General features: G+C 37.7%; 1 long non-coding RNA gene across 1 annotated transcript in view; it reads right to left on the bottom strand.

The window, feature by feature from the left end:
• Positions 1-1313: 1313 nt before the first annotated feature.
• Positions 1314-13261, bottom strand: part of LOC111091886 — a 43771-nt gene continuing 31823 nt past the window's right edge. The window contains exon 3 of the long non-coding RNA XR_005376721.1: positions 1314-1429. This is a non-coding gene — a long non-coding RNA (uncharacterized LOC111091886). The remainder of the gene's footprint in view (positions 1430-13261) is intronic.

The raw sequence follows: 13261 nt of genomic DNA, 5'->3' as shown, positions 1-13261 counted from the left end.
CAAAAAAAAAAAAAAACCTCTCAACAGAGTAGGTTGAGTAGGGAAAATACCTCAACATAATAAAGGCCATATATGTCAAACCCACAGCTAATCCTACTTAATGGTGAAAAGCTGAAATCTCTAAGATCAGGAACAAGACAGGGGTGCCCACTATTAATATCCTATTCAACATAGTACTGGAAGTCCTAATCATAGCAATTAGGTAAGAAAAGGAAATCAAAGAAGATGCTGAGAGCATAGAGGATTTTGCTGATTGAGTTCCAGAAGATATATTAAGAGGTTTAGGGGCTTTGGAGACAAGTACAAGTATATGCGTTGCTAAAGCAAGCACAAGAGACAGGAGGAAGAAGAGATAGAAGGGTTATGGGGTAAGAGCTTTATGAGGGTAAGAGTCCAGCTAATCTTGGAATACTTAAAAGTCATGCTTTCTATGGTAGCTAATGTGGAAAGGACTATAGCACATGACAGAAAATCCCAGAAGACTCTGAAGCAGGGAGCAGTAGTGAAGCTTTCAGCTGGGGATGAAGGTCTTGCTAGAGCATCAAGAGCTCTGTAGCCCTGTAATCACTCTTGCCAATGGTATTACTAGAGCTAGGAAGGGGCCACTCAGGACTTCTGTATACTTCTCCTATCTCTTGCTCCAAAAGATGTTATAGACTTTTGTTCAATATAAAATAAATCACATTAAGTCATTTTGCAAATCTAGAGCATTATGTGTAAAATAACCAAGCTTATTTACTTTTTGCTGGTATTAATGAATGGATTTGGCTCCTTAACAATCATAGATTTATATTCTGAAATGTGGAACCACCATAGTTCTATTAAAAGCAACATTAATAGAACCAATATGTTAGATTATGACTGACCCTAGCAAGACTCTAGCTGAATCTTTCATTCAGAAACAAGTGGTGTCTGGGATGCCTGGGTGGCTCAGCCAGTTAAGTGTCAGACTTCAGGTCAGGTCATAATCTCAGGATCCTAGGATCCATCCCTGCATCAGGCTCTGCTCAGCAGGGAGTCTGCTTGTCCCTCTCCCTCACCTTCTCCTCTCCCCTCATTTATGCTCTCTCAAATAAATAAAGTCTTCAAAAAATAAAAGAAATGATGGGTTTCTTTCAGAGAAGTGAAGACATGCATGCTTGGGCTACAGACTCCTGATCCCTTACCCTCTACATCCAATTTAAACAAAACCCCATTCTCATATTTTAGTGACAGGTTTGTATCAATCTCTCCATACATAAAATGAGGGAAATTGTATCAACCTATAAATGAAGCAGTAAAAGAACTACCGTATTTATTTCCTTTTAAATGGACTCAAATCTTGTTCTGGGCCACTATATCCTTGGATTGGTGGATAATTCACTATTAGTTGCTGGTGGGGTAACTCCTTTCAGAGAGGAAAGCAGAAGCAATGTGATCTCCATGATAGCTGAAAACAAGAGAAGAGGCTTTCAACTCCAGATGCTTATATTTACCCTTCACATCCTCATGTCCAAAACCCAGTGGTCACTCATGGCCTGGAAGCTCCATTTGAGAGCTCTGTGTGGGTATGGAATTCTTTGTCTTGGCAGGAAGCATGAGCTCAGGGTTCTATCTTCCTGAGAATTAAACAAAATAAAAAATAAAAGCCCATTCTTCTAGGAAAAGACTGGTAGTTTTACAGCCATGGTAACTAGTAAACACCAGAATAGGTTTTAAACCTTTTTGATCAATGGCTACTGGATTCAATGACCACACACTTCTGAAGTCTCATGCTTTGGGAATCAGCCAATAGGTGGTTGACTCCCTCCAGTGAACCTGCTTCTGACACTAAGGTCAATCCACTCCTACCCCTGAAAACAACACAACCCACAAACACCAAAATCCCATGTGAGATCAGTGGGTTGAATTATTCAGTGAGATCTTACCTAACTAGTGGATCTCTCCCTTACAAAGTAAGCAGTAAATTCAGCTTTTTGGTTTTAGATAGTGAAAGGTGCTTTCTACCTTCAACTCCTTCTACATGCACCATATGCGAAGAATTGCTTTCTCCTGCTTCAAATCTGCAAGCTGCCTTTTTCAGTCTAGAAAAGCCTCTGTCTTTCCCCTATTACCTTCTAGCAAAATTCCCAAATCAAATGTCATAAAGAGGAAGGGATGGTATCAAATTGAGTAGAGTACACCCCACCTATACAAATCTAAATTAAAGCATTTCAAAGACATTGTGTGTCCCAAAGACATTTCTTGGTGGATAGGGTTGGCATTTCTGCTTTATATCCATTCTTTTCTTCCCTAACTGCTCCTCAAAGGCATATGACATAATGTCTTCAGTGAATTTGACTCCAACAAAGATATGAAGATCCTTTGATTTCAAGCAGCTTTTGATTTTAGCTTTGCTAAAAATCATAAAAGTAAAAAATAAATTAAAACCCCAGAATTATTCAGGGCCTGAACAGTTGCTTAACATGGTAGAAGTAACAAGTGTAGGAAGAACAAGCACAAATTAATATTTTAACATATCACATAATAATTGAATCTTATTAATTTGGACTTTATTAAATTCAGAATTAGTAATAATTTAGACACATGTCATAAAGAAGAAAATAGTTTAGGGAAAAAACATGTTATTTAGCAAATTGTATTTATATACAATTTATTATCTGATTACAAATGATTCTTATCTATTCATTAAGGTTTGTCTAAGTAAGCGCTATTAGAGTATTATGTTCTTAGTTCAGACGATATATATATATGCCATTTTTTGATGAATCCCCCAAATGAAAATGAAACAAAATTTACAACATATATATATGTTGATATATAATATCAAGTGATATTATATATCAGTGATATATATATATATATCACTTACAACTACCTAAGTTTCAATCCTCTTTGATATATAATATCAAATTATATATCTTTGATATATAATATCAAGTGATATTATATATATTATGTATCAGTGATATATATATATATATATATCACATACAACTACCTTAGTTTCAATCCTCTTTTCTGCCTAGTTGTGTTCCCCACAGTGGCTCTGAATAGTAACTCCAACTGAGGGAGTCTTGCTCCTGCCTAAGAATGCTGTCTCATGGAAAGGAATTAGGCACATATTACACTAACCATGATATGGAGTAATACCAATTAAAAACCGGATGAAGGATCCACAGATGATAAATGCAATATGAAGTTCAGGGAGAGTTATCCCTGAAAGCTGGACAAATCAGGGAGGTGGGACTGGAATTGCCATTTGTTGGGATGGTAAAGGCTGGAGAAGTGGAGGAAAGGTATGAGGCACTCTGGGGAAGCAAAAGGAAATCATCACAGGGCAGAAGAGAAAGTATTTGAAATGAGGGGTGTCTAGGTGGCAAAGTTAAGTGTCCAACTCTTGATTTTGGCTCAGGTCATGATCTCAGGGTCATGAGATCAAGCCCCATGTTGGCTCCACACTCAACAAGGAGTCTGCTTAGCCCTATCTATCCCTCTCCTTCTGCCACTCCTCCACCCTGCAGGTGCACCCATTTCTCTCTCTCAAATAAATAAATAAATCTTTTTTAAAAAGTCTATGAAATGAAACCATCAGCTAAAGGGCAGATTCTTCAATGGGTTGATACAATATTGCATTGCTGTTTTATTTTCATCCTTTTCTAAAGCCATCACCAACACATTTTCTACCCCCATTCTCAGGGCCATCATTACCACCATCACTATCACTGTGGTGAATACATACATACATGCCCAGAGACACCCACACACTTCAATTACTTTATCTTTTAATTCTTGCTTTGGAATAGAACCAAAATCATTTGAATCATTTGTGATGTTTTGTTTTCTTTTAAAGACTTAATGATGAGAACTGTTTAACTTGATCTCTGTTGTTGTGGTTCCCTGCTCAAATATTTTGAAACCCCACAAATATAGCATCTTCCACATATGCACACTCCAGATTCAAAATTTCTCAGTCCGCAAGGAAAATACAGGCCACTATATTATGTCAGAATAATTGTCCTAGCATCTTACCACCATGGTGTTCTTTTTGTCATTTCTGTGGCACAAAATATACAATCTTTACATTCATTGCTTTATTTATCAATTCAGCAAATATTTATTTAGACCCTACTATATGCCAGACACAGGTCCTGCAATAAAAAGTAAAACATAACAGAATCCCTGCTTTGTAACGTGTTTGGTGTTGGAGAAGAGGTAGACTTTGTGTTGGTTAACTGTCATTATCTCTTGCCACATAATAAATTACTTCCAAACTCAGTGCTTTAAAGTTACAGTGATTATTTATTATCTCAGACAATTTATATGAGTCAGGATTTTAGAAATGGTTCAGTGTGTGGTTCCAATCTAGGTTTCTCAAGAGTCAAGATGTTAGCCAGATGAAGGCTCAGCTGGAGATGGAAGATATGCCTCCAAAATGGCTCAATCTCATAGCTATTGGCAGAAGGTTGCCTAAGTGATCTCATGACATAGTATCTGGCTTCCCCAAGAATGAGTGATCCAAGACAGCAGGGCAAAAATAGAAATGTCTTCCATGCTTTCACCTAAGAAGTCACGTGCAGTAATTTCCACATTATGCGAGGTTCCATAGGTCATCCTCAGTCAATATAGGAAAGCACTACACAAGGCACAAATACACAGAGGTGGGAATCAAGAGCACGGGACATGTTGGAGACTGGCTACCAGACATTAATAAAAGGATAACTCAAATAAATGCAAAATTACAACTACATGAAAAAGGTCCTTACAGTCTATGTCAAAGATATATTTTAGTCTTTGTTCTAAGATTATTGAGACTCCATTAAAACATTTTAAGTAGGGGTACTAAGCTTATATTTTGAAAAGATCACTCCATGAGTTCTTCTTTGGGCAGTACAGCAAACTGGGCATTCCATTGTCATGAAATGGTGAGGTAAATTATAACATATATTTTTAATGCATTTCTGGGCTCATATAGAAGTACGAAAGATACCTAAGGACCAGAAAAAATAAAAAGAGTAAGTTAAAATTACAGAAGTAGGCAAAGATGGACAAAGGCTAGTGCTTCTGGGAGAAAAAGCCAATTTCAGGAACCTGGAATTTAGAGGACTCATGGCTAGCTGATTCAGAGAACAGGAGAGAAGCCCTAGACCATGTCGGAAGTCCATTACAGGGCCCTTGAGGAAAAGTCTGTGTACTTGCAGAAGAAGCCAATATGGGAAGGAGTTTTTTCTGCTCCTCTTTTATGTGGAAAAAAATTATGAAAATAATAACAGACTTGCTGAGAAATGGTTACTGTAGGCTTACTCCAGTGTGTGTCTGGAATTCAGGTTTATACTATCACTGCCTCTGTAATCCCCAGACCTAGAAGTTAAAGTGGTTCCATGCTGATGGTTCCATGTGATACTCAGCCAAAGCAAATGCAAATTCTTTCTGAATTTTGCACAAGAATAGAAATACTGGAGCACTTGAGTGGCTCAGTGGTTGAGTAGCTGCCTTTGGCTCAGGACATGATCCCAGGGTCCTGGGATCAAATCCCACATCAGGGTCCCTGCAGGGAGCCTGTTTCTCCCTCTGCCTATGTCTCTGCCATTCTCTCTCTCTCTGTGTCTCTCATGAATAAATAAAATCTGTAAAAAAAGGAACAGAAATATTAATTGTAGACTTTATTATGTTGAGCATACATATTATATTTTTAAGAGTAGTCACTTAAAAGATAGAAAGTACATAATTTCTTAAGTAGTAGAAGGGAATAAATGGAATTTTAAAAAATGATTATACCACAGGAAGAATACAATACTATCTTTATAACATATGCAGAATGAATTACATTTCTTAGGTTAATGCTGGTTGTCTTTGAATCCATACAATTTAGTGGTTAAGAAGATGGACTCTGGAAGATAGCCTCAGTTCAAATCCTACCCCCAATACTTACAAGCTATGTGATCTCAAACAAGCCATATATTTTCCTTGTTCCTCAGCTTTCTCATCTGTAAACTAGAGGTTATAACAGTATATCTTATAGAGGATTCAATGCGTTAATAAATGTGAAGTTCTTTTTTTAAAAAGATTTATTTACTTATTTTAAAGAGAATATGTGTGTGGATATGGGAATGGGAGAAGGAGCAGAAGTAGAGAATTTTTAAGCAGACTCCCCACTGAGTGTGGAGCCTGACCTCAGGCTCAGTCTCAGGACCCTGAGATCATGACCCGAGCTGAAACTATGAGTCAGGGGTTCACCTGACTGAGCCACCCAGGTGCCCCGAAATATAAAAGTCTTAAAACAAACAAACAAAAAAATCTAAGAAAAAAATTCTTAGAACATAGAGAGTATTTACAATGTTCCTAAGATTTATGTTTAAAAAAAAGAATATTTTTATTTGCTTGTTTACATAAAATATATCTGTGGAAGTTTCACAAATCCACTAATAAACCTATGAGGAATAGAGGTTAGACAGACTTACCACTGTAAACTTTTTATTCCTTTTGATTTTTGATCCATGTACATTTACTATCTATTTAATAGTTAATTTAGAAATATATATAGGTAATATATTTTAAATAAATTACAAATTTTCAAAGTTCACTTATGTATTAGAATAGGCTAACTGCTAAAATAAATAGACCCAGATTCCACAGAAATATATACATTGTTCGACTGTCCCTAGTTGCCATATCATTCCTTCTTGCTATTCTTCAACCTTACCTACATCTCTATAACCAGTCCTTTTATTAAACTCTCTTCAAATTACCCAATTTGAGTCTGTCATGTAAGTCTAAGAAAAATGAAAACCACCAATGTGATAAGTGATTGATGTGTCCTTTTTACCATTTCTTTGATGCAAGTCCCATGCTGACTGTCCATCTGCTGGGGTCTCTGGTGGTTAAAAGGAAACACACTAAACTTTTTGGCTTAGCTATGATTTGCAGGTTTTCCCAGCTATTTTCCCCTTAAAAAAAAACCCCATAACATTGAACAATCACTCAGAAAATTTTAAGATTAAGACTGAGGCATTTTTGAAAGAGAGAGAGAGAGAGAGAAAGTACATGAGTGGAGAGGAGCAGAGGGAGAGAGAGAATCTCTGACTCTAGGCTCCATCCCACAACTCTGAGATCATGACCTGAGCAAAAATCAAGAGTCAGACTTAACCTACTGAGCCACCCAGGCACCCCGGATATCAAGATGTTTTTAAATGTCCAACACTTTTCCAGGGTGATCAAGGCAAAGATAAGACATTTTGTGTATGTCTACATATGATACATACTTTGCCTTTGTGATACATTATACTGTTATAGATCCAAAATTAAATGCTGAAAGAAATATGTGTATGACTCTTCAAAAAAACTAAAGACAGTTGACACTTTGGAAGAGATAGAGAACAGTTTCAAGTTTAATTGGGAAAGACATATGTCTGTAGTAGCTAAACTCATGGTGTATTATTTAACTTCGTCTAAGGTTAAGTGCTTTAGTGAGGAAACAGAAATGCCATTGGCATATGTTAAGTATGAGCTGTCAGAACAATTCCATAGGCTAAGGATATAGGCTAAGATTTTTAAGGCTGTGATTATTGTTCATCTTGATACAACTGAACTAGGTAAGCAATTTAATAAACAAAAACATTGGGGCAAAATAGCACAAAATGTGTTAGGAGGAATAAACAGGTCAAATATTATGTAGGCATGTTAAGGGATTTGCATTTTATCAAACACAATGAGAAATCTTTGAAAGGTTTTAGGCAGGAAAGTGACATGAGTCCATTCACATTTTAAGTAGAACACTGTCCCTGCTTTGTGATAACTAAAGAAGAGATGGCTGCACAGAAACCACACTGGAGACTATTGCAGTGGCCGAGATAAGAGGGGTGGTGACTCAGACCACATTGGTAGCAGTGGAAATGGAGGGAAGTGGCCAGAGTCTAGCAGTAATTTGAAATAAAATTGCTTTGGTTTGGCAATAGATCTGATGTGAGATATGAAGGGAAGAGAAGCGTTAGAGCTGGTCTGTAAGTTTCTGGCTTGAGCTCCTGAGTGGATGACAGCTTTTAATGAGATGAGTGAGATAAGAAAAAAAGTTTTTCTGATCATAATCCTAATAGCTGGAAAAATAGATCTTAACTAGAGGATGTTTCTGTTTTCTTAAACCAAACAAAATCATCATCTTCAGTATAAAAGTTTTCACATGCTTGGAAGCCAATGTTAAGCAGCAGATGTGAACATGCAAGATCAAGACAGCTGAGTACAAGCTGAATGGCTTTCTATAAAAATGTGAAAAATTGACGGGAGACAGCTCTGTAACTGGGGGGAGACTGAGAGTTCCTCAGCCTTTGTGTGAAGAGTAGCCAAAGACTGCCTCATAATGCCCCTAGCTAGTGGAGTGTGAGCTACTCTAGTTGTGTCTTGGCAAGCTGAGGAGTAGTCAAGGAGGCCAGGAGGCAAGTTTATGTAGTCCAGGCCATACTATACTCTTGGTCAAATGGATCTTGAAAAGAGGGTTTCATCTTTTTTTTTTTTTAAGATTTTATTTATTTATTCATGAGAGACACATAGAGAGAGAGAGGCAGAGACACAGGGAGAGGGAGAAGTAGGCTCCATGCAGGGAGCCTGACCTGGGACTCGATCCCGGGTCTCCAGGATCGCACCCTGGGCTGAAGGCGGCGCTAAACCGCTGATCCACCCGGGCTGCCCAAGAGGTTTCATCTTAAGAAAGATATAAGAAAAATTTTCCATCCCCATTTGACTCTTGAATACCTTTTTTGAAATCATACCAATATTTAGCAGTACCAAGAAGGGAAATTCTTCTTAAATCAACTTAATGTCTGAATTATGTTGTAATTAAATCATTGTCTCTATCCTGGCCTCAAGCTATAAAACAGTCAGGAGTCATCACCTTTATGCAAATAATTTGAAATTAACACTCAAGGGATAGTGGGACCCAGAGGTCAGATGGCCCCATACTGGAGTCTCTGTTTTTGCTCTTTATCATGCTTGACCACCCCAAACTCAACACTAGTTGCATTTCCTAAAGAGAATTCACTCAGGGCACCTGTGTGGCTCAATAGTTGAGTGTCTGCCTTTGGCTCAAGTTGTGATCCCGGGATCCTGGAATCGAGTCCTACAACAGGTTCCCTGCATGGAGCCTGCTTCTCCCTCTGCCTGTGTCTCTGCAACTCTGTCTCTCATGAATAAATACATTTAAAAAAATAATTAAAAAGAGAATTCACTCATATTAAGAGCATTAGTGAGCAATGCAGTTTTTGTTGAAGACTTTTGCATGGGTGGTTTTCATACTGCTCTTCATCAGGATGGCCCTAGTCACACACCACCACAAATTCAAATTCAAAAAAGTAAACTAACAAAACATTCTCATTAGACATGTTATCCTAAGTCCCTTCTTCTCTCACCGTCTCCTTTGAGAATTCTCCCTGGCGTTTCCCTTGAAAGGATGCTCCATTTTTCTATGGCCCCCCAAAATCTCAATACCTCCCCCATTTTATTGGACTTTTCTCTCTAAAATATAAACTACAACCTACCACAGTTGTTAAATAACAAGTCCTCAAACAGTGGAAGATTTTACCCTTTTTCTCTCTCGCAATTTTATTTATCATTCAAGTTCTTAGGTTTTGCTTGGCTTAGCTAAATTCAGTATAGATGGCATCCTTCCAAGTTTGTGGCCACAGGTACTATTTTTTAAATACTGATGCCTCTAGTACCAGCACCAGGAAAACAGAAAGATTCCATTAAATGTATGTGGTGGACCTACCCGAGCTCCTTGGGGAGGCAGTTCCCAAGAGAGTAAGTTGAGCCCAAGCCACAGAGGACCACTACAACTCAGAGAAGAAATTGGGTATGCTCATTAATTGACGATCAAAGCCAGAGATTGGGGTGAATAGAAAGACAATAGAACCACAAATGAATGTGCAGGACTTCAGGTCTCAGACATGTCAGTCATCTGTCCTGGGTAGTATTAGCATTTACCATAGAGTGGTTATAAACACGAAAGAGCTAAAATACCATCCAGCCTTTCTCCACTTGAGCCACAGAATACAAAAATATGTAGAGTGGCTATTTCCCTAAGTCTCCCAAGGATGGAACATAATTAGTACAATTCTAGATGCAAAGGATAGAAGTTAATTCATGGCATGCAAAGGATATGTTAGGTCAGTGGTTCCCAACATTAGTGAGTATCAACCACTCCACAAGGGCTTGTTAAAACACCAATTTCTGGGGCCTCCCTCATAGTTTCTATCCAGCAGGTATAGGGAAGAGCCTGAAGAAAATGTGCATTTCTAACAAGCCCCCACACATCACCGTGTGCTACCAGTCTGAGACCACACTTGCAGAGCCACCACCCAAGACATTAGGGAATCATTCTCTTGGAGAATTCTGGTTGCTAAATGTCTAACTGGACTTGTGTGTAGTTTCTCTTCCATATATATCAGTGTTCTGACTCATGAGTTCAGTGTCATCCCTTCTCTACTGAAGGGTCTGATTGTGACATTTAGATGCCACTAAGAAATTTTAAACAGAACTTAGCAGTACGTAGACCTTGCCCTTGAAATTGACTTTTAATGCTTTCCTTCAAAGTTATTAAACTTCACATCATAATAGCAGAATAGATGCTTCATAACTGAAAGTGAAGTGGCTTTGAAATATAGCCAAACTTTGCATATTACACCAGGCAGGTATACTAGTTATCTGATCAATTTTAATTAACCTCTAGTAATATACTTGGGACACATCAGATGCCACAGCACAAACATATACGATGCACCTACCACAATCCAGCAGGAAAAAGAGATGAGGAATATACTAATACTTCCATCACTAGAGTAGCATTTTAATGGCACTAACCAGAAAGGCTATATGAGTTTGTAAGGGCAAATACAAATCCAAAAAAAAATTTTTTAAGACTCTCCAGTAATTTGAAAAAAGAAAGAGGCCACCCACGTCTCTTTTCTTAGAGCATTTACTTTAGAATTTGTATTTGTAAATTCTTTTTCTGCCTCTTTAAGACATATGTAAATCTTTAAAAAGCAAATAAGCCTCTTGACAGTTTTACAACCCAGAAATGTTTTTCTCAAGGATTTGGGAGCCATCTCTTTAAACCGTAATCAAGGAAGATATCACCCCTATGTCCCAGTTTCCGTGGTAGGGTAGGATCCTAACTTTGGCAGGGCACCTGGATCCAAGTTGCAAAACTACCTTTAGTGGCAAAGATATGAAAAGTTATTTTTCCTTTGGGTAAAGGCAGTTAGCAAACACAGATAGCCACCCAATCACCAGATGAATTCAGGATGAACTGGGTGTGACAAATGGCACTGTCAAGGCTTCTTTCTTGAGAACTAGTTTTCTATCTTCAGAATATGTGTGCAGTGGGCTCTACCTGGGGGGATTTACAAAAAGGGGAGACTTTTTTCTGTCTTTGCAACTGGATAACAGATGACCTGTGATACCCATCACAATCTGGTCCAATAGTCAAACTGTTTTCTTTCTTGCCTACATTTTGTGGAGAAGAATTTCTGCATTGGCAGAAGTTTTTTTTATTCTTAATTATATTTCCTGTAAAATTCAGGGTATGGAAATAACATTTCTGACGAGATAATTGACAGTTGGGGGAAGGTCTCCTAGGGGAGAGGCCTGGAAGGTGGGGTGAGATGTTGATCGGAGAGAAGAGGGACAGGGGCATTTCAGGCAGAGCACATGACCCAAGCAAGGGCTAAAGTGGCACAATGCAAAAATGTTCAAGGAAAGATGGAGAAATCAACTTAGCTAGAGTGAAGGACTGCTCGCTTGAGAAACAGACCCAGAAGAGCAGGCTCTGAGTAGAGCATCTGCTTCGTCTTAGAGCTTATAATCAAAGCATACGTGATTAACAGGACTTCCCCAAAGCAGCCAAGTATCAAGTAAAGATGACTCAATACAAACTTCATCAAAATCAAAGTAAACTATTTTTCAGTGGGAATGGCCCAATCTTGGAATTTCCTTTAGAAAGCTGAAGAATCTTTACGGTTATGAGTGTTTTATTCCCAATAATTTAGTCAACAAATTTTTACATAATATGCACTTTGTGCTAGGTACTGAGCTAAGCACTAAAGATATGTAAATAAATAAAAGTGAAATGATTTCTGCGTTCAGAGAGCTTATAGACTATTGGGTAGGTACCAATGTAATACTTAGATTTATTAACCTCTTTGCTGCTAGGCATTGTGCTAGGCATTTAGCCCAACTCCCAAAGCAAGCATTATTATACTCATGATACAGATGCAGAAAGAGCCTCAGAGAATTTAAACTGCTCAAGCTTATGTAGTCTGAAATGCAAGGTATGATTACAAACGCAATTCATATGGTGTCACTCATATGTGGAATATAAGAAATAGTGAAAGGAACCATAAGGGATGGAGGGAAAACTGAGTGGGGAAAATCAGAGAGGACAAGAAACCATGAGAGGCTCTTAATCATAGGAAGCAAACTGAGGGTTGCTGAAGGCGAGGGGGTGAAGGATGGGGTAACTAGGTCACAGACATTAAGGAGGGCATGTGATGTGATGAGCACTGGATGTTATACTATATGTTGGCAAATTGAATTTAAATAAAATAAAAATAAAACATGCCAAAAAAACCAACAACACAGTGTTTTTGAGTTCAGGCAGCCAAGCTCTTCATAGGGCAGCAAGTGCTAAAAGCACACATTTCTTCCTAAAGTGGCAGGCAACAAGTCAGTTCTTTATTAAGCATATCAGCTGTAAGATTTTTGTAGACACCCTTTATCAATTTGAGGAAGTTCCCTACTATTTCTAGTTCACTGAAAGTTTACCTCATTAAAGGATGTTGAATTTTGTCAAATGTTTCATCATCTATTAAAATGATCATATGATTTTTTAGTGTATTCTGCTAATATAATGATTTACATTGATTCATTGCAAATGTTAAATCAACCTTATATTCCTAGGATAAACTCTAATTAGTCATGACGTATCTTCCCTTCTTGTTGGATTTCATTTGCTTTTTATTTTTTACAGAAGTATAATTGATGGATGAGATTATATTAGTTTCAGGGGCACCATATAATGATTCAATATTTGTATATTTTACAAAATGATCACCACAATAAGCCACAACAAGTACACACATATTTGAAAAAAAAATTCTTGTGATGAGAACTTTTAAGATCTCCTCCCATAGCAACTTTCAAATATGCAAGACAATATTATTAACTACAGTCACCATGCTATAGATTATGTCTCTATGACTTATTTATTTTATTCCTGGAAGTTTGTACTTTTTGA

The sequence above is a fragment of the Canis lupus genome, chromosome 23, assembly GCF_011100685.1.
Source record: "Canis lupus familiaris isolate Mischka breed German Shepherd chromosome 23, alternate assembly UU_Cfam_GSD_1.0, whole genome shotgun sequence".
Taxonomy (NCBI): domain Eukaryota; kingdom Metazoa; phylum Chordata; class Mammalia; order Carnivora; family Canidae; genus Canis; species Canis lupus.
The sequence above is the reverse complement of the archived record's forward strand: the minus strand, read 5'-3'. Positions and strand labels throughout refer to the sequence as shown.